At 40.0% G+C, this 22898-nt stretch overlaps 1 protein-coding gene and 1 long non-coding RNA gene across 2 annotated transcripts in view; both read left to right on the plus strand.

Annotated features, from left to right (window-relative positions):
• LOC146456898 (neuropilin-2-like) overlaps positions 1-22898 on the plus strand; it is a 54191-nt gene that overhangs the window by 12591 nt on the left and 18702 nt on the right. The window lies entirely within an intron of this gene.
• LOC146456899 (uncharacterized) lies at positions 7536-11872 on the plus strand. The gene is made up of 3 exons (XR_014858682.1): positions 7536-7610; positions 9738-10046; positions 11607-11872. It is a non-coding gene; the product is annotated as an uncharacterized LOC146456899 (long non-coding RNA).

The following is a 22898-nucleotide window of genomic DNA, read 5'->3' on the forward strand; positions in this document are numbered from 1 at the left end:
GCTGAGCTAATCGCCAGGCGAGGTAGTTTGCACAGCTCTTTCCTCAAGTGTGCGGCAGACTTGAAGGTGTTTGTGAAAATCGACGATTTCGTCCTTGTGTACTCCTGTAAAGGTGTCGTCTACGAACCGTAACAAGCGCGGTAATGTCTTTTTGTAAGCTGTATGCACTTCATCCGCCATAACTCTCACAGCTAATTTATGTTATTCAAGTTGCCTGCTCGATTCGGGCAGACACGTTTCTCATTGGTCGAAATTAATAATGCCAAGGTCACGCGTACAACTGTCTCTTCGGGGATGAGCGTGGGCTCATTTCGCGAACAACGGCTGGTAATCGATCCTAAGCTCACAAATGTTTGAAAATAAATGGAACTACTTGGAAATATAATAAAAATGTTCTGGTTATTGAGAGGCCCTCTATGACCTTTGGATACATGTAGAGAAAATAACTAGCCAATGTTTGACTGATCTTCCCTGATTGTTTCTGATACTGAGGATTACAAAACATTCGTTTGTACTTGTCAAAAACCGCCACATCCAAATTTCCCGTCGATCCGCAATTAAATACCAGGTGGTTTCCTGACAAGCATCGAAGATAAGTTTGTAAGTGGACCACCTTGACAAACTGGTTTACAAGATCTCTCTATTCATTTCGTTTTTAATTTCATTCTTAACAGTCAATGTGACTCTGTTGACAAACCCACCAACCACAAATAGAGCAGCGACCCTGACACCGAGTCCAGTACTAGGTAATATATGACTTGTTGTTTTGAAGTATATATTACTGGAATTAGGTTTTCAATCTAACGTTACACTTTATGACAATTTTAGCATACAAATTCCGCGACGATGAGGAATTGAAGTGAAAAACAGGTTCACCTAGGTCTCCATTAATGTAGTTTACTACGCACTTCTTAAGGATACTTCCTGGGTTCGCGGGTGTCCTTTGGAAAAAAATTCGTACGCGTGCAAGTTTTAATAAACCTCTAACAAACTATATATCATTATAAAGCTTAATAAATGTAGTTTCCTATAAAAAATATAATTTAGCGATTTTTTCCTTTTTTAAGTGCCAGGAGCCAGTAGAACCTCGAATCGACTGATGGTCGTTCCATTGAATTAATCGGTTATCAAACGCCGCGCGAAGAACGAAATCGCTGCACAGTGTTATTCACAAGGCATCAATCAACAAAAAGTTGTCAGGCTTTTTCGAAATTCTGATTGGTTATTTAGATATCCACGTCTAAAGTTTGAGTAGCAAAAAATATTTGAGGCGTGTTGCGTTAACAGTCGCCACGGGAAAAATATTTTGAAAATCAAAATTCCCTGACACCGTTTTGTTTGTCATTATTCCTCGAATCTTCTGGCCAAATTTCACGACAATCCGTCAAAACTACATACCCTATTAATTCGTTCGAAGTCGACATACTCTGCCAAAATTCAAGTGCGAGTTTTCGCTCGATAAAGGTTTGCAAGAAAAACAAGCCTCCACAGGAGATTATGTCACCTCATTACCTGGCGAGCCAATCGAGCAACAGGACCCCATGGCGTCAACAACAATAGCACAGAATTTCGCGGGAAAAGTATCGCGTTGCAGACACGTTTTAGACTCCGCTGTTGTGATCGAGCGAGATGGGGAAAGTGGCGAAAGGAAAACGTAAAAATCAACCAGGAAAACGGGGAAAAACCAAGGCTAATGAAACCGATTCAAGCGCGTCAGTGGAGAGTTTGAGGAGTGCACTGATATCAGAGATGAAATCTATTGGGTAGGTTGTTCGTTTTGATTGCGTGTAATGTAATTTACGCTTCAAGCTAAAGCGATTATTCATTTCGCATCAAAGGAAATGTATAATGAAAGAAAATCGCATTTTTACTGTTATTTAGGTACGATGGTGATTTCTTCGTAAGAAATCTTCAAGATAGCGTAAAGCGGAGCAAAAAGCGAGAGAAAGGGCCACGTAGAACGCGCTATCTCCAGTATTTACACGTGGGCTCATGCGCTTCTGGCGAGTTCTATTTCATCGGTCTAATTCTGCTGATTTTATGCCAATGTTTCATTACAAACGCGCAGTAAAACGTTATCTGGTTTTATCTCGCTGCAGAAGAAAGAAATCGGCCCAGAGGATGCAGAATATGATGTCTGATATTTTCACAGGACGCTTGCAAAGTTACCCTGCAGGACTTTTGCACGGCAATCGACCTCTGTGTACTTGATCCAATAACAGTGGATAAATTTGAAGGCCGCTGCTCCAGTTCTTCGTGATCACCTTCGACAGGACCTTCAACGTCGACTAGAGTTTCTCAGCCGAACCAAGAGCCTTTGTTGCTCTCTGCAAGATCATGTTTTTGATCTTCGCTGAAACCTATCTTTCCCTTTTTCTTAGGCCCTGGCTTCTCCCAGGATTTTATCCACAGGCTCTTTTCGTTTTTAGATGACTTTTCCATGTGGGAAGCGCGAAGAATATAAAATTCGAAGTGAGAAATTTTCTGCAGGCGAGATGTAAACAAAATATGCTTATTTCTGAAATAAGAGCTCCCGGATGAAGCGTTTTGCTGCGAAAATTCCTCTGGGGCGTCTCGCACTAAGAAGATTACGACACCTTTTTTATTTATTTACTTTTATATGGAAATACGTTTTCCTAAATATCTCGCGCTTTTTTTAATATTTTTCAATTTTTTTTCAGTAAATGTTAGATAAAATCCCCAAATTCTATTTGGTCGAAAAAAATGTTTTTTCACTTTATCACCCTATCGAACCCAGGAAGTACCCTTAAGAAGAAACATTACAATGCTTTCTTGGAAAAACCGACAGACAACACAAAGAGCACAATTCACTATCTTACTTACAGCTGCGTTGACTACTAGGTGACTGTATTGCTTTTTCTTCTCTTAGTATACATTGGAGGATGCTTTAAGTTCTGTATATGAAGTTGTTTAGAATTAATTTTACGAGGATTGAGAGTACGTTTTGGGTCGTTTTCAGACCACGAGGTTTGTTTTGGTGAATTGTTACTTAAAACCATACTGGTAGCAGAGCGAGATTCTTGAAAGGCAAAATGCCAAGAAATCCAAAAAAGAAGAACAAAGCTCGTGATAGAGCAGAAACTGAAGACAGTGCCTGAGCCGACGATGCCCGCAAAGAAATTGCAGCTAGATAAGATCTAGGAACGGTAAGTCGAAAAAGCTGTATCGAAATCGTCGTTAAAAGGAGGAAAAATCAGGTGCTGGATTTATTAGAAGATGCGATCGCAGCGAATCATCTTGAGATTCGAGATTTCCGAAAACTGTTGGATGAGGCACAAGAACGTGTTATTGAGGATCTGTCAACGTTAGCAGAATTGTATTCGAAAGCAAGCAATTGTAGTGCTCTGGAGAAAACAAGTCGTGAAATTGAGGATATCGAAGAAGAATTTGCTAAAGCTCAAGAATGTTTTCAAGAGTGTTTGCATGCCATCAGAATTTTCCGGGAAACTATTGGGTTTGCATTCACAGAAAAAGAAAGTGCCCCAACATGTGACCGACCTCGCGGAGCAATTTTGTGAAAAGGAAGAATCAATCAATCGGGCTCGAAAACAATTTGATGAAGAAGGCGCGCGTCGTCAAAAGGAGATTGAAACCAAAATTCGGGAAGCTAACGAAGAGTTATCCCTGCCAAAACAAGGTGCTAAAGATAAAGTATGCAAACTCGATGGTGCCATAGATAACGAACTTGGGTTATCGTTGCCAAAGAATGATACAAAGTCGGAAACCAAAGAAGATGGATCGTCCAATCATAAGCTTGGAAAGGATATGTGGAAACAATTAACGAGAGTATCAATTCCGGTCTTCAGTGGAGACAAACGGTGTCATGGGAGCTGGAAAGCCGCATTCATGGCTTGTGTTGACAAGGCCCCAGCCACTGCAGAGTATAAGTTGTTGCAGTTAAAAAAGTAACTGTCTGAGGAGCATTGAAGGCGGTCGAAAGCCTGGGTCTTTCACTGGAAGCCTATGAAACAGCTAAGAGCAGATTAGAGAGAAAATATGGTGGACAGCGTCGCCAGGTCAATTTGTATATGGAGGAATAAGACCAGTTCAGACCTGTACGTAATGGTAATACTAAAAATCTGGATAGATTAGAAGACCTGCTAGATGTGATCGTCATTAATTTCAAAGAAGCTGGAAGACACGAGGAACTTGGCCATGGGTCTTTGTACATCAAGATACAGGAGAAAATGGCCGAGTTCATGCTTGCTAATTACAACAGATGGGTGTTTGAGCATAAGAAATCAGAGTGTGCTGAGACACTTCAAGAGTGGATCATTCAAGAAGCTGAGTTCCAGACTGTTGCAGCAGAGACATTATGTGGAGTCACAGGAAGGCGCCGAGAACGAGTGCAGACCTTCTTTGGACAGACAAGAGCACCAGGAAAGGCTAACAACCTTGACTGTGAGACTTGCAGGAAAGACCACCCCCTGTGGCGTTGTAAAGAGTTTAAGAAATGGATGTCTAAAGCCGTTGGCTTACAGCTAAACAGTTAAGAGTTTGCTTCTGTTGCCTACGAACAAATCGCATCAGCAACCGCTGTACCCGGAGTAAGCCCTTTGGTATTGATGGCTGTCAAAGAGCGCACAATAGATTGCTGCATGGAGGTCTAGTAACGAGAAATGATTTTGCTGATGACTGAGTGAACCATGGGCCGGAGATAGCAGACCAGGAGCCGGAAAGAGCATTGGTTACTGAGATGGGACATTCACAGAGCGGAAATGTTCCAGCCAGCCCTTGCACGGAGGGGGAGCGCGGGTTTTTGAACGAAAGCTCCTTAACAACAACAGTGATGGCTTCAAAGTCCCTAGAGCAGGGGCATTTTGTGGCTTTGCGTACCGTACCGGTAGTTGTAGAGAATGGAGGGCGGAGGTTGGTCTTGAATGCATTGTTGGATGATGCTAGTACCAAGACTTACATAAACGGTGATGTGGCCGCTGATGAGTTAGGGTTGGAGGGAACCATGCAGAAGATCACTGTTAATGTCCTCAATAGAGAGAGGATACTTTCCAGACAATGCCAGTGGAGTTTGACCTCCCGGGTGTGGATGGCAGGACTTATGTAAGGATTTCAGCCTTTACCGCAACACGAGTAAGTGGAACATGCGGCCAGTCAACTGGAAGATGCAAGCTGCAAAATGGGAGAATCCACAAGGCATCAACTTCCCCGCCCCGATCTTGGTCCTCGATCAGTCGTTGACATGCTGATCGGGATAGACTATGCGGAACTGCATTATTCAATTAAGGAAATTTGTGGGCAACCTGGTTGGCCTGTGGCCCGACTGACACCTGGAAAGGGATCGGGGCTGCAAATGTGATTGCTGGCGCTACACCTTTCACCCATCTTAAGATTGCCTACTTTGTTCATCAGCAGGAGAAGGAGCTAACCTTTGTTCTACAAACGTTTTGGGAGGTTGAGACATGTGGATCAGAGACAAAAAGAGAGAGACTAAGACCAGAGTAAGAGTTAGTCATCAAAGGATTTGAAAACTCAGTGCAATTCAAAGAAGGGAGATATTTATCTTCATCTCTATGGCCATTACCATCGCTATCATCATTACCACTGACGCCGCCATCACCATCCTCATCACCGCAGCCATCGCCCTCGCCCTCGCTTTTGCTCTCGCCCTCGCCCTCGCCCTCGCCCTCGCCCTCGCCCTCGGACTCGCCCTCGCCCTCGCCCTCGCCCTCGCCCTCGCCCTCGCCCTCGCCCTCGCCCTCGCCCTCGCCCTCGCCCTCGCCCTCGCCCTCGCCCTCGCCCTCGCCCTCGCCCTCGCCCTCGCCCTCGCCCTCGCCCTCGCCCTCGCCCTCGCCCTCGCCCTCGCCCTCGCCCTCGCCCTCGCCCTCGCCCTCGCCCTCGCCCTCGCCCTCGCCCTCGCCCTCGTATTCGCCCTCGCCCTTGGTCGTTTGTCAGTAAGCAGTGATGGTATTGGCTATGAAGCCTGTAAAAAGTGATTGGTGCGTTTCGATCTGTTTTGTTTTTTTTTTTTTTTTTCTCTTAGTCAACAGATCGGTTGGTCTATTGTTAGTAAAATGTCTAATGTTTGTCTGTTTCGTTGTTGTTGTCAATAAGTCGTTTGGATGGTGCAGGTAGTTGTAGGCAACGGTTGAGTGGCGTTTAATCTAAGTTAGTAAACCAGCTTTCCAGAGTGAGTCCTTGATAGTGATTTGTACTGTAGGTAATGCACTTTACAGAGTCCCAGTCAATACTGTGGTTCGTTTGTAAATGGTGCTCTGCAATGTGATTGTTCATATTACCATATCTAGTTGCTCGTTTGTGTTCAGTCGGTCGTACGTTAAAATTTCTGCTGGTCTCACTAATATAAGTGGCTTGGCAGTCACAGAATTTGATCTTGTAAACTGCTCTCTGTCTGCAGTTCGGTTCGTCTTTGTCCTTTACTTTCGTCAATAGTTGTCATAAAGTGGTAATAGGTTTGTGAGCTACACGGATGTTGTAAGGTTGTAGAATCCGTGTGATAGTCTCATAAGTGCCCCTTACTTAAGGTATGGTTACAGTAGTTACGGGAGTCACTTCGTTGTTTGTGACGTTAGGCTCAGTGTTCTTGTAAGTGTTACGTCTAACAAAGTCCTTGTTATGATTTTTCTTGTTGAAAATGTTGTCTAAGTAGTTTTTTTCGTCTGCCAGACTGTCAGGTGTGTCACAAACCAGTTGCGCTTGCCTTTTTAGGGTCTGTATGGTCGTTGCTTTGTGAGAAGTAGGGTTGTAGGATGATTGGTCCAGTAGTCTGTCAGTATGTGTTGGTTTCCAGTAAACCGTAGTACTTAGTTTGTTGTCGTTGTTGTCACGAGTAACTAAGCAGTCTAGAAAAGGTATTTTACCATTTTCTTCTGTATGTCAGCGTTCTGTCTGTTAAGGTTTTTGTAAAGTAGTCGATTTCGTCTTTGTGTACTCCTGTAAAGGTGTTGTAAAGGAAACGGAAAAAAAGCGGTGGTGTCTTTTTGTAGGCTGTATCCACTTTATCCGCCATAACTCTCAAAGCTAATTTATGTAATTAATGTTGCCTGGTAGATTCAGGCAGACACATTTCGCGTTGGTCGAAATTAACAATGCCAAGGTGACGCGTCCAACTGTCTCTTCGGGGATGAGCGTGGGTTCATTTCGCGAACAGCGGCTGGTAATCGATCCTAAGCTCACAAATGTTTGGAGAACTTTAACAGATTCTCAGAAAGTGGGCGTTCTCCTTTATAAATGAAACTACTTGGAAATATAATAAAAATGTGCTGGTTATTGAGAGGCCCTCTATGACCTTTAGATACATGTAGAGAAAATAACTAGCCAATGTCTGACTGATCTTCCCTGATTGTTCCTGATACTGAGGATTACAAAACATTCGTTTGTACTTGTCAAAAACTGCCGCATTCAAATTTCCTTTCGATCCGAAATTAAATACCAGGCAGTTTTCTGACAAGTAACCAAGATAAGTTTGCAAGTGCACCACCTTGGCAAACTGGTTTACAAGATCTCTCTATTCATTTCGTTTTTAATTTCATTCTTAACAGTCAATGTGACTCTGTTGACAAACCTGCCAACTACAAATAGAGCAGCGACCCTGACACCGAGTCCAGTACAAGGTAATATATGGTTTGTTGTTTTGAAGTATGTATTAATTGAAATAGGTTTTCAATCTAACGTTACACTTGATGACAACTTTAGCATACAAATTCCACGACGATGAGGAATTGAAGTGAAAAACAGGTTTACTTAGGTCTCCATTAAAATAGTTTATAACACACTTCTTAACAAGAAACATAACAATGCCTGCTTGGTCAAACCCACCGACAACACAAAGACCACAATTCACTATCTTCTCACTAGGGAGTTTAACAAACGACGACGGCAACTGTAACGAGAACGCCACAAAACAATGGACTTAATGAGCAAAAACAATCGTTTTGCACGTGCGTTTTACATTTTGGTACATTTCTTTGCCGTCCTCTGCAAAACAACAACGCGAAATGACCAAATTTTAGGTTTTCTCGAGAACGGGAGCGTATGACGCAAAATCTTCTTTATTTTTCCTTACTTTGACGTCGTTCATACTAATTTAGTTCCTGAAGAGTTCGCCAGCATTTTCCAAGTTGAACAAATTTAAATGATTGCGAAAGAGTTACAAAAACGAGAAGTTATATTTCTAACGTTCTCGTTACCGTTGCCGTCCTCGTTTCTTAAACTCCCTCCTAATAAAAAGAGGACGACAGCCAAAGAACCAACACAGACCTTATCATATTTAGTTTTTATATTTTGATTTGCTAAATCTTGTTTAATTTTGTTTGCTATCACAGGAAGCTCTATTTTTCCTTTCTCCTATTGTTATTATTATTATTATTATTATTATTATTATTATTATTATTATTATTATTATTAATATTATTATTTTTATTATTATAATTATTTGTAATTCAGAATATTTTTTAATTCTGTTGTACATAGTTTTTACCTTTGTAAGTTTCTAGTTTTACTTAGTTTAAGACGGAGGGCCACAACTTTATTACAAGTGTTTTTCACTATTTAGCGCTCCCCTCCTTAAATAAAGGATTTACTTACTCACCTACTTACTAATGTTGATTGGCGTTGATTTTTTAATGGCAACCCATTTTTGAACAGCAGTTCTTTTATTCCAAAAATAACAAATCTCTTCTTCTCTCTCTTTCTGGATTACCCAAAACTTGAGAAAACCGCCAAAATTTAAAGAAAAGGAACCAGAACCAATAAAGGAACGCTAATATGAGAAAAAAACAAAAAAAGTTAAGGAAAGAAACGCGATTTTCTTCTTAAAAAATAAAAACTGCCCGTCAAGAAAAGCGATATTGTTCATTTTACTGAAAGAGATTTTCTATTTTCTAGGAAAAAAACTGTCAGTCAAAAATTGGTTTCCTATGAACATCAAAGTCGATCAACACTAGCGAACCACATCAATTTTTTCCTAGATGAATTTGTGAAAAAGTTCTTAAGTTTCACTGCGTTCGCTGAAATATTAGAAAAAATATTCAGATTCAATGTTGTCGTGTTCACAACCCCCCCCACACCATTTATTTATTTATTTATTTATTATTTTTATTATTATTATAATTATCATTATTATTATTATTATTATTATTATTATTATTATGATTATGGTTATGATTATGATTATGATTATGATTATGATTATGGTTATGCTTATGCTTATGATTATGATTATGATTATGATTATGATTATGATTATGATTATGTTTATGATTATGATTATGATTATCATGATTATGATTATGATGATTATGATTATGATTATGATTATGATTATGATTATGATTATGATTATGATTATGATTATGATTATGATTATGATTATAATTATGATTATTATTATTATTATTATTATTATTATTATTATTATTATTATTATTAATATTATTAGAGGGAATATTTAAATACCAAAAGTCCTCCTTACCGGTTTAAGAAAATGACGGCAGTATTTGTATTCTTTGCAGACTGTCAACATCTCTTTTACATGTGCATTCTGTTCAGTCCGCCTCTCCCGTCTTTGTTTAACTCTGAACATAATTGTTTTGTTTTGTTTTTTGTTTTTTTGTTGTTGTTTTTTTCAGCCACTGAATAAAATACAAAAAAGAGTCATTTTAGTCTAAGTTACCTATTTGGAAAATGTTAAAGGCTCTTACCAAAAGATAAGCATTTTGAAACAAACTTTCTATCCTCAGATTTGATCCGATTAGTTGGAGGAAGCTGGGGTGGAGAAGGGAGAGTGGAATTGTTTCACAATGGCTCCTGGGGGACAGTTTGTGACGATTACTGGGACATCAACGACGCACATGTCGTTTGTCGTGCACTGGGCTATCCTGTCGCTTACAGTGCTCCTGATCGTGCTCACTTCGGTCAAGGAATTGGTCAGATATGGTTGGACGATGTCAGGTGCTCGGGTCACGAAACTTCTATTCAGAGTTGCCCCCACAATGGATGGAATGTACATAATTGCCGTCACAGTGAAGACGCGTCAGTCATTTGTTCAAGTAAATATCACATTAAATTATTTATCCACTCTCTAGTTCCTTATATATAGCCTAGTCTTCTATGTATTTAGCAAATTTCCGAATAAACCAGTAACCAAAGTAATTACTCTGCTCATTCATGACAGACGCAATCGCCTTAATGGGCCATTCAAAAAAGTCAAAACAAATACGTCTAATCTAAGACTGGGTCGGACGAGGGCTAGGGAAGGTAGTCTTATAGGCGCTTCAAGTGGCCCACTTAGCAGAGAGCTCGACTGGGCAGTTGTATCAGGAAGCAACAAGAAGCATTGCTTTCGCCCTATGGATGAGATACTAGGCTTCCAGGGTTATCCCCAGCATTAAATCGCCTTTACCCATTATACGTTTGGATGAATGAGATACGTTGTAATTGCAGGCTACGTTTCTTGCTGAAGTGAAACAACGATATGGAAGAAGCTATGCCTCAAACCAGTGATCTTCATATCTAGCGTTCAACCCGCTTACCACTGAACTATCACGCTTCTCTGCGAAAGTGAAGATCATTTCTTTTGCTAGATCGTTGCAAATTTATCATTATCACGCAACTCTTACAACGCACTACACGCAACAGAATAAGTATAATAAAAACTACGACAGTGAGACCGGCTTAGAGGATAGATAGCACGTCCAAAGATTATTTTTTGAGTTCCGCATCACAAGGTGATGACGTCATATGACGTGGTAATTAAGTCATAATTGCCAAATGGCGGCCATCTTGGATAGGCAGTCTTGAATTTCTGAAGAAGGGCTACTTTCTTAGAGTAACTTTTGCACTTTTAGCTCATATCAATGTTCCTTTGTTGGTTTTGATTAATTTTGCTTAATTTTGGTGCTTCCTAAGATTGCCGCCATTGGGCTATCATGACGTTATAACCACGCCATTTGACCTTCTCAATGACCTATATAGTTTGCGTTGGGAGGTTATAGAGGGAGGCGGAGTCGCCAATCCCCGCCCCTGCCTGTCCGAGGATACATGACGCTTCGGTTTGCTTATCCGATGAAAATGCAGACGTAAGCTTTGGTTGTAAATGACTTGGATTATCCCGATAGCTTGAGGTGTAATGGGCGGTGAAATCTAATCCAGTGTTAGTTAATGATGGCGCTATCTGTACTCTATCAGTCGATAAGAGTACCAGTTTTGTTGTAGCGCCTGAGTGTTCCATTGCTTACACGTCAAACACTGGGGGCCAAAATCTTTGGCGTGAGAGAGGTAGAGTCGTTTCTGAACCGGCGTAACTTACTTTGACATGCACGTATAGAATCAACTTCTCTATAACAGGATCGTTATGAGGTATTACAATCTGATACTTAGTCTCTTTTGGAATCTGAGAAACCTGTAAACGTCCGGCAACTACCAGCAACTCCTGGTACAATCGAATGGTGGATCCAGCTTAACGATGGAACTATTTTGAGGCTCTTGTTTCTTTCCACGAATCTCTTAAATTTCTGGGATAAAGACGACTGTCTACCTGTTTCTCATACTTGAAAAACTGGTTTAATACATATCTCTATTTCTTTTGATTTTAAATTGATTCTTAACAGAAAACGCCACTTAGCCTCCGTCGATAAACCCTTCAGCCACGGGCAGACCAACCTACCCGACACCGAGTCAGGCACCAGATAACAGATAAATTGTGGTTTTGAAGTACATATTACTAGAGCTAGGTTTTCATTCTAACCTTGCACTTGTCAACAATTTTCACATAAGAGTTGCCTAACATTAAGAAGTTAAAGATTGAGGGGTTTACGATTACCGGTCAAAGTGACTCACTGCACAGGAAGGAAAAACTATGTGACGTGAAATTTAGAACATCAGTTTTGTAAGTAGGACAACGACGGCAACGACAGCGTCAGCAAACAATAGTTTAAATTAGCAAAGCACTGGCTCTGCACGTGTGTTATAAACTTTGGTACATTTCTTTGTTGTCCTCTGCAAAACTACGACGTGAAATGACCACATTCAAGGTTTTCTGGAGAACGTGAACGCAGAATGATTAATTTTTTCCTTTCTCTTTCTGAACTTTAAAGCCGCCCCTATGATGTTGGCTCCTAGATAGTTCGGCCAAATTACAAAAACTAAATAAGTAGAAATCTTGGCGAATCTATTCAGAAAACGCGAAAGAATATGGTTGACGTTGTCGTCGTCTCAGCTAAAGTTCCCTATGGAGTTTAAGAAACGACGACGGCAACTGTAACGAGAACGCCACAAAACAATGGGCTTAATGAGCAAAAACAATCGCTTTGCACGTGCGTTTTACATTTTGGTACATTTCTTTGCCGTCCTCTGCAAAACAACAACGCGAAATGACCAAATTTTAGGTTTTCTCGAGAACGGGAGCGTATGACGCAAAATCTTTTGTTTATTTTTCCTTACTTTGACGTCCTTCATACTAATTTAGTACCTGGAGAGTTCGCCAGCATTTTCCAAGTTGAACAAATTTGAATGATTGCGAAAGAGTTACAAAAACGAGAAGTTATATTTCTAACGTTCTCGTTACCGTTGCCGTCCTCGTTTCTTAAACTCCCTACTACTGCGTTGGCTACTAGGTGACTGTATTGCTTTTTCTTCTCTTAGTATACATTGTAAATATATTTTTTTGAAAATTTAATCTAACTGCCGCCTTCATGTCTCATTATGTCTCCCCCACCCCTCGACCTCCCAAGACCCAGAAAACAAAAGGAAGAAGCCCGGTCTAGATAGGGTTAAATTAAGATTTTCCGGGCAGAAATTAACATTCAGCCCAGTTTTTCCGTACTTTATCATAAAGACTTTCCGACTTCCTGTTATCATGTATTCCTACGTCTGTATGCAACTCAAGTTCGGAGAAAGAGTCAAAAGTGCAGTTACAGCCTTCTTCAGGGCACACAAACATCGATGGCTGATCATCCAGTTCAACGTTGTCTTTCCTTGCTTGACACTTTCTTGGGCGATGAAGGTCTCTTATTTCTGTGTTAGTGAAGAATGCTTTTCTCTCCATTAATGATATATTTGTGCAGCCCTAGTGCCGTATGTACAAAGATTGCCAAGGGATAAGCTTGCCGATCCCAACAGCGTAAGCTTTCCACACTCTTATCCCACTCTCTTCTTATCTAAAGTTGTGCAACTCACTAAATTGTTTTATCTTCTGAACCTCAAGAATTTTGGATGACTCATCCAAAATGGCCACAGCCGCTGTCGTTCCTTTGACAGGCCGTTCCTTGAGGGCCTCGTGCATTGCTCCTACGTTCATGATGTCATGGCCTTCCGCGCAATACATTCTTATGGCTGCTTTCATGGGACAAAGCACCCTGTCACAAACATCCTTTCCTTGCTGGGGTTCTGAAAAATCATAACGTGCAACTGTAATTCCCACTCGATCTCCAATATGTTTGACTGCTGCTATTAGGTGATTGCAATGGTAGCAGCCAGCCTCGTCAGAACGTAGAAATGCATGCTTAACATTTGGAAAATTTATTTTGATGTTTTGAAAAAAGGTTTTCTTAAATAGATACCACCGAATACCAATCTTGACAACACAAATCTAATAAATGAGCATACGACAGGACCTTAGCTTTCTGCGTTTCTTGGTCGCTTTGTTTTTCTCTGTATTTCATTTGAAGAAATTTCATCGCCCAGTCAATAACAACAAGGACTGACTGACTGTCAAGACTTTGGAGGGCTTCTTGTTTAGCAGATTCTTGGTTGACAGAGCGTAAGGCATGAGATTTCCAAAGAAAAATGCAATTCTTAGATCTTTCAAAATCGTAAAGAAGATCATGCTTTTGTTCTTGGCTGTAAAGATGGCTGGAGTGTTTCTTTATACTTTCTTCCATCTCGTCTAACGTTGCCTTTAATTGTTCGCATTGTTCACACACCATATTGTGTGAGTGTGAGCACTGATGGTTGAAGCATGGATCAACTGGATCGCTTAACGCAAATGTTCTGCAGTGGTCTGCACACTCACTCTCCTCTGCTGAACAGTTCACTTTAAACTCCGTCCTCAGGTATCTTTTCCCATCGTTAAATTTCTTTGCCAGTTCCGTAACTCTTCTTTTGTCGGCACCAGCCTGATTCAGCTCTTCTAGAATACTCAACAGCCGCTCAAAAGATGCGACCCCTTCTGCTGCAATGTTGTCCAGACCACTGAGAGACTTCTGCTGGGAAGCCTCTCTCACTTCAAGAATGCGACAATGGGTTGAGCGGCTAGCCGGTTCAAATGATTCTTCTTCGCAATGTTGAAGGTAGTGCATAATCATGGTCGATCTAGTCACGGTCCGGATTACGTTGGGCATTGTTATTTTGCCTCCCCCATCTAAGGTCAGTGTTCGCGTTCCAAAGGCGACGTCTTGGTAGAAATAAGGACGGTTTACAAAATCTATAAAATGGTCGACTTTGTTTGTGTCCAGACGTACTCGATGGCTGAATACTTTTGGGGCATTTGACCCCGCCCTCGTTTTCTTGCATGCGATCTCGCCCTTTTTATTTGTCTCTCTCTTTTCATAAGGCTTGTGGAATTTCTGTAACAGCTTCATGGTATACCGATAAGCATAGATGCTGAGTATTTGAATCTTAACATTTTTTTTCATGGCATCTCGATATGTGGACATCAAGGCAATAAGATCCTCTGTTGGTTCATCAAGATCGTTCGCAGTAGGCTGGTGTATCGCTTGAAAAAGTTTTTCGCCGTCTTTCGGAGCTATAACACTGCAGATTACTTCACATGCTTTCGTTGCTTTCTCAATGCAAGTTTTTCTTTCATCCGGTATTGCTTCCTCCCATGTCGTGGACAGTTGAAATGTTAGTGGCGTGAGGTCTTCCCTTTTTGAATGTCTAGCTAGTTTCGCCATTCCCTCGTTAAAATCAGCAACGACGTCATCGGATACTTCAGGAATTTCGTCTGTATTTATGTCTTCCTGCGAACTACCACTACCAGCCTCACTCCACCATCCAGGCGTCCAGTTAGCGCCAGCAAGCCTGTCCGTTTGTGGGGTCTCAGGCGCGAAAGTTTCTTTTGGCAGCCTGATAAAATAAAGGCGTCTTTAAAATTTGTTTTGTTAACACTGCACTACAGTTCGCAAAGAGTTGGAAACAAAACATTTTGGCACTTTTGGAAAATGACATCTTAAGTAAACCGACATATGCTATGGACGCAATATTGCGTCACCCTTGATGAAGTCCTGCCTCTATTTAAAACCCCACCCAACCCCCCGCCCTCCGTGAAAGCAAGAAAACACAACCCGAACATGACACCCTTCCTAAAACAGTGTGCCTATTTTTGTGCCTAGCACTGTTTTGTAGTTCGGAACGGCGAAAGTTAGCAAGCCCATTTTTTCCGCCAAAAGTAACCATTTTTTTTATAAATCTATGAGGATTTTTAAGTAAACGCCGCCCTCAAAATAATCGCGTTCCGCAAATGAGCGCAGCAGTTGAGTCGCAAAATCGGAATGATATATGCCGCAGCGCGTAATTTAGTAAACCCGGTGTGTACCTTTGGTCCTGAACGGGCCAAATGCGGATCTTTCAGAAAAGTGTTTAGATATCCCAAGACCTTTAAGGGGTTTGTTCAGAGGTAAATTTTTTACATCATCAACACGGAGAATGGAGGCGTCTACAAGGAGAGGTAGATAGCCGCCATCAACGATCGTTTACCTGTTTGCTTCTACACTTCCCACATATTGCTGAATAGAAAAGATTGAGTGAACTACTGAGTTCATCATGGTCTTGCAATTTTTATGACAACAGTAACAATTACAGTACTTCGTCATCATCATCGTCGTCGTCACTATCATTATCATAAAAAATTTTTCCCTTTTGTCTTTGTCTTCTCAAAGAAGTAAAACACTCATCTTGATAAAGAATTAAGTAATTAAATTACCGTAAAATTCTGAAAATAAGCCCCTCCGTGTATAATTAAGCCCCGCAAAATATAAGCCCCCCGGGGCTTGTATTTGGAAAATTGCCCTTAAATACAAAGTAAAACAAAGCAAAAACGGTAAATGTACTTCTATGGCTAGCCCAATCGATTTTGACAACCAAATTTTCCTCCGTATATAAGCCCCTCCAAAAATAAGCCCCTCAAAAACGGTCTTTGAAAAATATAAGCCACGGGGCTTATTTTCGGAATTTTACGGTATTGCTGGTTTGCACGTGACGTCACGGCAGCCATGTTGGTGGTCAAGAACAAAAGCATTTCTCTCCTCTGGAAACTAAAATTTATTTTCATGTAAATTCCTCGAGGAAATATTCTTTTGTTTTGACACCCACCATGGCCGCCTCGTCACGTGGTATTTTTAATCCTATTCCCACGGTGACTTTGAAAACCGACTATATGTTCTTCGCAGTCTCCAAACATCTACTTTAACCATTTGGGACAAATTGCGCGAACTTCCACACGCTATTTTCTTAATTTTTCTAAAGCTGCACGATTCGAAATTCATGTTGAAGTTGTGGTATCAGCGCTGTGGTATTTGCGCGTGCCAACTTCGCTGCCAACTGGCTGTGTAAGTGGGTAGCGTTGGATCCCAGACTGTGGACCAAGGAGCGTGAGCAATATAGCTGACCGCTCTCAACAGAAGAAACAGACAGTGACAGGACGAAACCATCTTATTGAAATTTCATTAGGAAAGGTCTTTAAATTAGATAAAGATGTGTGCTCCTGTTAAGTGATAATTAAAAAAAGCAAAACTATTTATTCGCAGTCCGCATTCCAGTTCTTGTAGTCCTTGTGCAAAAGTTTCTGACCTGTTCGCGCATATTTAATAACGCTGTGGGAGATTTACTTTTTTAACATCTAACGTTCATTTTTAAAATGTGATGGAGATAAAGTCGTATCAAATACTGGGTAATGCAGCTGCTTCACACTGGACCACATTTTAAAGTAAAAGAGGTTTGCTTCTGAAAAGAAATTTGAAATCTGCATCTTGAAAATTTAAAGAACACTGCACTTTAACACAAATGTTGGGATTTATCAAACTTAAAACTGCATCTTACGTACACCTGTGGAATTTTGGAACAACAGGTATCATTGAAGAAGGAAGAACTAGAGAGATAAAGTATTTTGCTGGAAAATAGAAGACGTGGCAAATATTTGAATAACTGTCAGAGCAACCTGTGTCACGCAATGAAAATTCAGCGTCAAGAGGCAAATTTGAATCGAAAACTTTAATCCTGAACCGCGTTGTGCCACAAGTTTTGTTGCATAAATTGATAGAATACCTCTTTATCTTCAACTAAAACATGTTTTTAAGTCTAAGTTAGGTGCCACTTTTAAGAATTTTGTGAAATTTCTGAGGCATATTTTAATGCAGTTTGCTTACTTAATTGAATTACTAGAATAACGATGACCTGTTTTTGTTGATTACAGAGAAATACGGCTAAATCGTATTGGAACAGTAAGAAGAAGCAATATACTTCCAAATGAATACAAATGGTCTAGGTTTTAACGGCCCGCAGTAGCTTTTAACGATCCTTGAAAAACCTGAATAACAGCGTCTAAAATTTGCATATTTTAGCCGGTAACGGTCGTTCAGAGATGAAATGCTGATAATGGCAGTAAAATAAACTATTTCATCATTCTAACTGCATTTTCGTTATAAGGATGGATAGTGGTATTGATGATATAAATATGAGGCAAAAGTGTTTTCGAGTCTGAAATCGAGTGGGACGCTTTTAGGGACATTGCCTTTTAATGTTTTCTACTGTTTATCCTGATAAGTAAAGGTTTGGTTATACAATTTGAAAATGGCGTCATGACGACCCCGAAACATTGTTCGGTTTTATCGTTTATTTTTACTTGTCTACTGTTTATCGAAAGGCCTTTGATGAACTTTGGATAGATTTCGAGAATATAACTAGGCAACTTTTGTCTGATCGTCCCTGATTGTTCCCGACTAGTTTACAAAACATTCCTTCATACTTGTCAACAACTGCCACACATAAATTGCTCGTCCATCCTTTACTACATACCGGGAGATTTCCTATCTCTTGAGCTGACAAGCATTACCGATTAGTTGGAAAGTGCATCTTGAAAAACTAGTTTACATCATATATCTAGCTATTTTGTTTTTCAATTGATTCTTAACAGGAAATTCCATTTTGCCTCCTACAAGACCAGCACCAGGTAATAGATTACTTGTATTTTGTAAATAAATATTACTAGATTTAGGTTTTTAAAATAACGTTAGACTTATCAACAGCTTTAACATACAAAATGCGTGACGATAGTGAATTGAAGATTAGGGAGGTTGCCTTTACTGTTGAGTTTAAAAATGTACTGTTACAGTGAAAACCGGTTGACCTTAGTCTCCATTAATCAAGTTTGTAACAAATGTCTTCACACGAAACGTTACAATGCCTCCTTGGACAAACCCACCAACAACACAGAGACCCTTATTCGCTGCCCAGTGTCCATCTCATGGTAATAGCTGACAGTGTTTCTTGGTGTCCTTGTATGCATTGTCAATAAGATTGTTGAAAAAATTAACCTTCCTACGCTTTCAAGTTTGTGGAAGAAATGGGTCTTAATCGGTCCAACGAGGTGGGTGGACCGTGATGTAAACTTGTTGGAGTATGAAGCTTCCAAAAGCTGTTTTCTTATTGTATTCGATTACGCTGATCAGCATTCGATTGTCACTCTCCAAAATTGATTCTGCCAGTTAAGTACATGCATTTTATCACTAGATCTTGATAACACCTTGTGCAAATAGAGGATATTAAGATGCGTCGCTTAAATACTTGAAATAAGAATTTTCCTGGCAAGACTGAATGTTAAAGAAGCCTTCCAAAGGACTTAAAAGGAATAAAAACACATTGAAGTAATGTGCAATCTTTATTTACTTGCAAGTTTCTTCTTGTCTTAAATAAAATCTACTTGCATACCCCATTAATACTAACGATATGTCGACCTTAACCAATTAAAGTGCACCTTACCCCCTAACTGTTTTTTTTTTTTTTTTTTAAGACAATCCTCATAATTTAGTGAGTATCTCCATCTGCAATTCTTTTATTATTATTGGTTTTTGGTTAAAACTTTGTTTTAATAAACTTTACGAATCCTCAGTTTCTATGTTCGAAACGAGAGTGATCAATGATGGGACTAAGAATAGTAGATCGGAAAATATTTTGACTTGGTTGTGTTGCCCAATAAACACATGGATGCATGATTGACGCTTTTAGGAATCAGTTAAAGTGATCGTGTTCAAATTTTCTTCTAGTTTGCCTTCAACTGCTTTGTTTGTTTTGTGATTGTTTGCAAGATTGAAGGAATTTTCTCGAGGACAAGGATGTCCTTGACAGATTTTTTTCATTCCTGTATGAGACAATTGGTGGCTACTTAAAGATTTTTTGTAGCTTAGGTTGCTGCTGAGTGATGCGCCAGTGTTTCATGAGAATCTTTTTGACATTCGGCGTGGCTGGATTGTAGGTAGTAACAAACGGTAAAATCTCTTTTTTTTGTGTTGTTTTGTTGCAAAGAACCTCTTTTCTGTTGCTGAACTTAACGTTGTCTGTTTCTTGAACGAGCGTTAATGGGTAGCCTCTTTTACAGAGTTTGTGTTCACAGTCTCATTTGTTTTTTACAAACGTTTTCTCTCACTTAGTTGTTAAAAGACGTAATGCCTCTCCTTTTATAAAGCCCTTTTTACACTTTAAAGGGTGGCAAGATAAGAATTTTGTATATTGAAAAGTTTCTGTAGGCTTGAAATGTGTTTGTAAGTCAAGGATTTTATGAGTTGAAAGACAAGGTCCTTTGAAAACCTCAGTGTCAAGGAAAACCGCGCGTTTAGATGACATTTTACAAGTGAACTTGATTGTAGAGTGGAACGTGTTAGCAAAGTTAACAAAATTGAAACTTTTTGCATTGAGATGTTCCACAGTGAAAAGATGTCATCAATAAATCGTTTCCAACCCAAAGGTTTAAAGGGGCTAGCTATTAGCAGTCGTTTTTCTTGATCTGCCATAAAAATAACAGAGAAAGCAACTGCTGTCTTAGTTCCCATGGCGATGCCATGTGTTTGTATGAAGTGTCTCTTGTTAATCTTGAAAGAATTCTCTTCGAGTATGAGCCGTAAAAGTTCCCGTACGTCGTTTGTGGGAATTGGTAAATTGTGCTCATAGTGGTCTTCGTAGTGGCGACAAATAACGTCAATCCCTTCTGTTTGAGGGATGTTTTTGTCAAGGGAACTTACATCAAGCACGTCATCTGAGATTTGCGTGTTTTCGATGAGGTTAATAAAATCGGTTGTGTCTTTTAGATATGACTCCTGTTTTTTTAGCGATGGGTTGTAATAGTGAGTCAACGAAACTAGCCAGCGTGTAAAATTATGGTATGCAGAGTTGTTTAAGGCCGATTGTTAACCATTTGTGAGTCATTGTGTCAATATTGCCCGAAACGGAATAGTTTATCCACCATCCAATTCACTTTTAGGGCAGTGTCTAGCACAATAGGAGTTAATAATAATAATAATAATAATAATAATAATAATAATTAATATCTCTAAGGCGTAAATTAACATGTGGATATGATCAAATGCCCATTTCTAGAGGCTTGTAGAATTTATCATCAGATAACTGATGTATGCCTTCTTCTATTTTTTGTTTGGTACCCATAACGACTGTAGTCGTTCTTTTGTCAGCTTTTTTGAGATTGATTTTGCTGTTGCGTTGAAGTGAATCGATGGCTGTTCACTTGTTTGCCAAAATATTGTCTAAAAGAGTGCGGAAAACTTCTGAAATAAGTTCAAATTTTGTTTCTTTCAAGTAATTTTTAAGGGCAATCGAGTTTTGGATCGGTGGTTGCCATGTGGATTTTAGATGGAGGGGAGGTGCAGAGGTTTTCCTCTTGTTTGCGAACATATATTTCAAACGCATTGTTCTAGAGAAATTATGGAAATACTTTTGTAAGGATTTATTGGAGCTAGGAACAGGAGTAGTGGGTATTAATTTAAGACCTCTAGACTACTTGTGCTGTCACCGCGATTTCTCACACTCAATTTTACTCGATCAAAATTGCGTTTTTTCTCTTTTGCGTTTTTACCACATCACAAAGCACTACTTTTCGTGCCCCATTTCATGCAGGCTGTCGCGATGACATCATAAGTTTTTTTTCATTTCTATTTATCTTTGTAATCCATATCGTAATATGAAAACAGTAGTTAATGGAAGTATAATGTTAACTCTTCTATTTTTTTCTCGTTTCTTTTGTTCAATCTGTTCAAGAGCTTTATTTTTGGTTTTGTGTGACCTCTCATGAACAGCAAGTCAAACTTCTCGAAAAAAGAGGAAGTCTGTGATGTCATACTACACGGACTTTTCCCGGGACTTTTCCCAAATGGAATTTTTTAATTTATAATTTAGTTTGACCTTTAAAATGGCTGAGAGTGAAACTGGTCTGTCATATGGATTTAGAAGATGCCTATGACACTGGTTATGGATAGATAGGTAGATAGATAGATAGATAGATAGATAGATAGATAGATAGATAGATAGATAGATAGATAGATAGATAGATAGATAGATAGATAGATAGATAGATAGATAGATGGATGGATGGATGGATGGATGGATGGATGGATGGATGGATGGATGGATGGATGGATGGATGGATGGATGGATGGATGGATGGATGGATGGATGGATGGATGGATGGATGGATGGATGGATGGATGGATGGATGGATGGATGGATGGATGGATGGATGGATGGATGGATGGATGGATGGATGGATGGATGGATGGATGGATGGATGGATGGATGGATGGATGGATGGATGGATGGATGGATGGATGGATGGATGGATGGATGGATGGATGGATGGATGGATGGATGGATGGATGGATGGATGGATGGATGGATGGATGGATGGATGGATGGATGGATGGATGGATGGATGGATGGATGGATGGATGGATGGATGGATGGATGGATGGATGGATGGATGGATGGATGGATGGATGGATGGATGGATGGATGGATGGATGGATGGATGGATGGATGGATGGATGGATGGATGGATGGATGGATGGATGGATGGATGGATGGATGGATGGATGGATGGATGGATGGATGGATGGATGGATGGATGGATGGATGGATGGATGGATGGATGGATGGATGGATGGATGGATGGATGGATGGATGGATGGATGGATGGATGGATGGATGGATGGATGGATGGATGGATGGATGGATGGATGGATGGATGGATGGATGGATGGATGGATGGATGGATGGATGGATGGATGGATGGATGGATGGATGGATGGATGGATGGATAGATAGATAGATAGATAGATAGATAGATAGATAGATAGCTTTATTAAAAATCCATTGCAGCCCAGAGGCTGGATTACGGACTGTACAATATATAATTAATGCTAAACACGCGATAAGATAGAAAAAAATTATTATAAATAAATAAATAACAGTATAAGTGAAAATAAAAAACAAAGGAACAAAGATACTACGTCGTAAAATATAAAAAATAGCCGCGGATATACGATAAAAACGTTAGAAAATAGCCGCGTTATGCATGATAAAACTATTCTTAAATCTATTTGTTCTACAAATAGGTACGTTAAAAGCGCGCTTTCTCCTTAAAGCTACGGTACTAAGATTACGTGGCGGCAAAAGGCCGTGTAATTTGGGGAGGCTGTTGTCCTTAATCTCATTGAATAGTCTCTCCGTCAGCCATTGGCGCCGTTGATGTAGGGTGGTAATGTTGCACTCTTTAAGAGCCTCTTGGTAGCCTAAGTCTGGGAAAATAATTCTAAGTGCACGGCGCTGAATTTTCTCTAGCTCGTCAGAGAGATACTCAGGCAGACCATTGTGGAAAACTTGGCAAGCATATTCAGACACGG

This window comes from Pavona decussata, unplaced genomic scaffold (assembly GCF_977016875.1).
Source record: "Pavona decussata unplaced genomic scaffold, jaPavDecu1.1 SCAFFOLD_253, whole genome shotgun sequence".
NCBI lineage: Eukaryota > Metazoa > Cnidaria > Anthozoa > Scleractinia > Agariciidae > Pavona > Pavona decussata.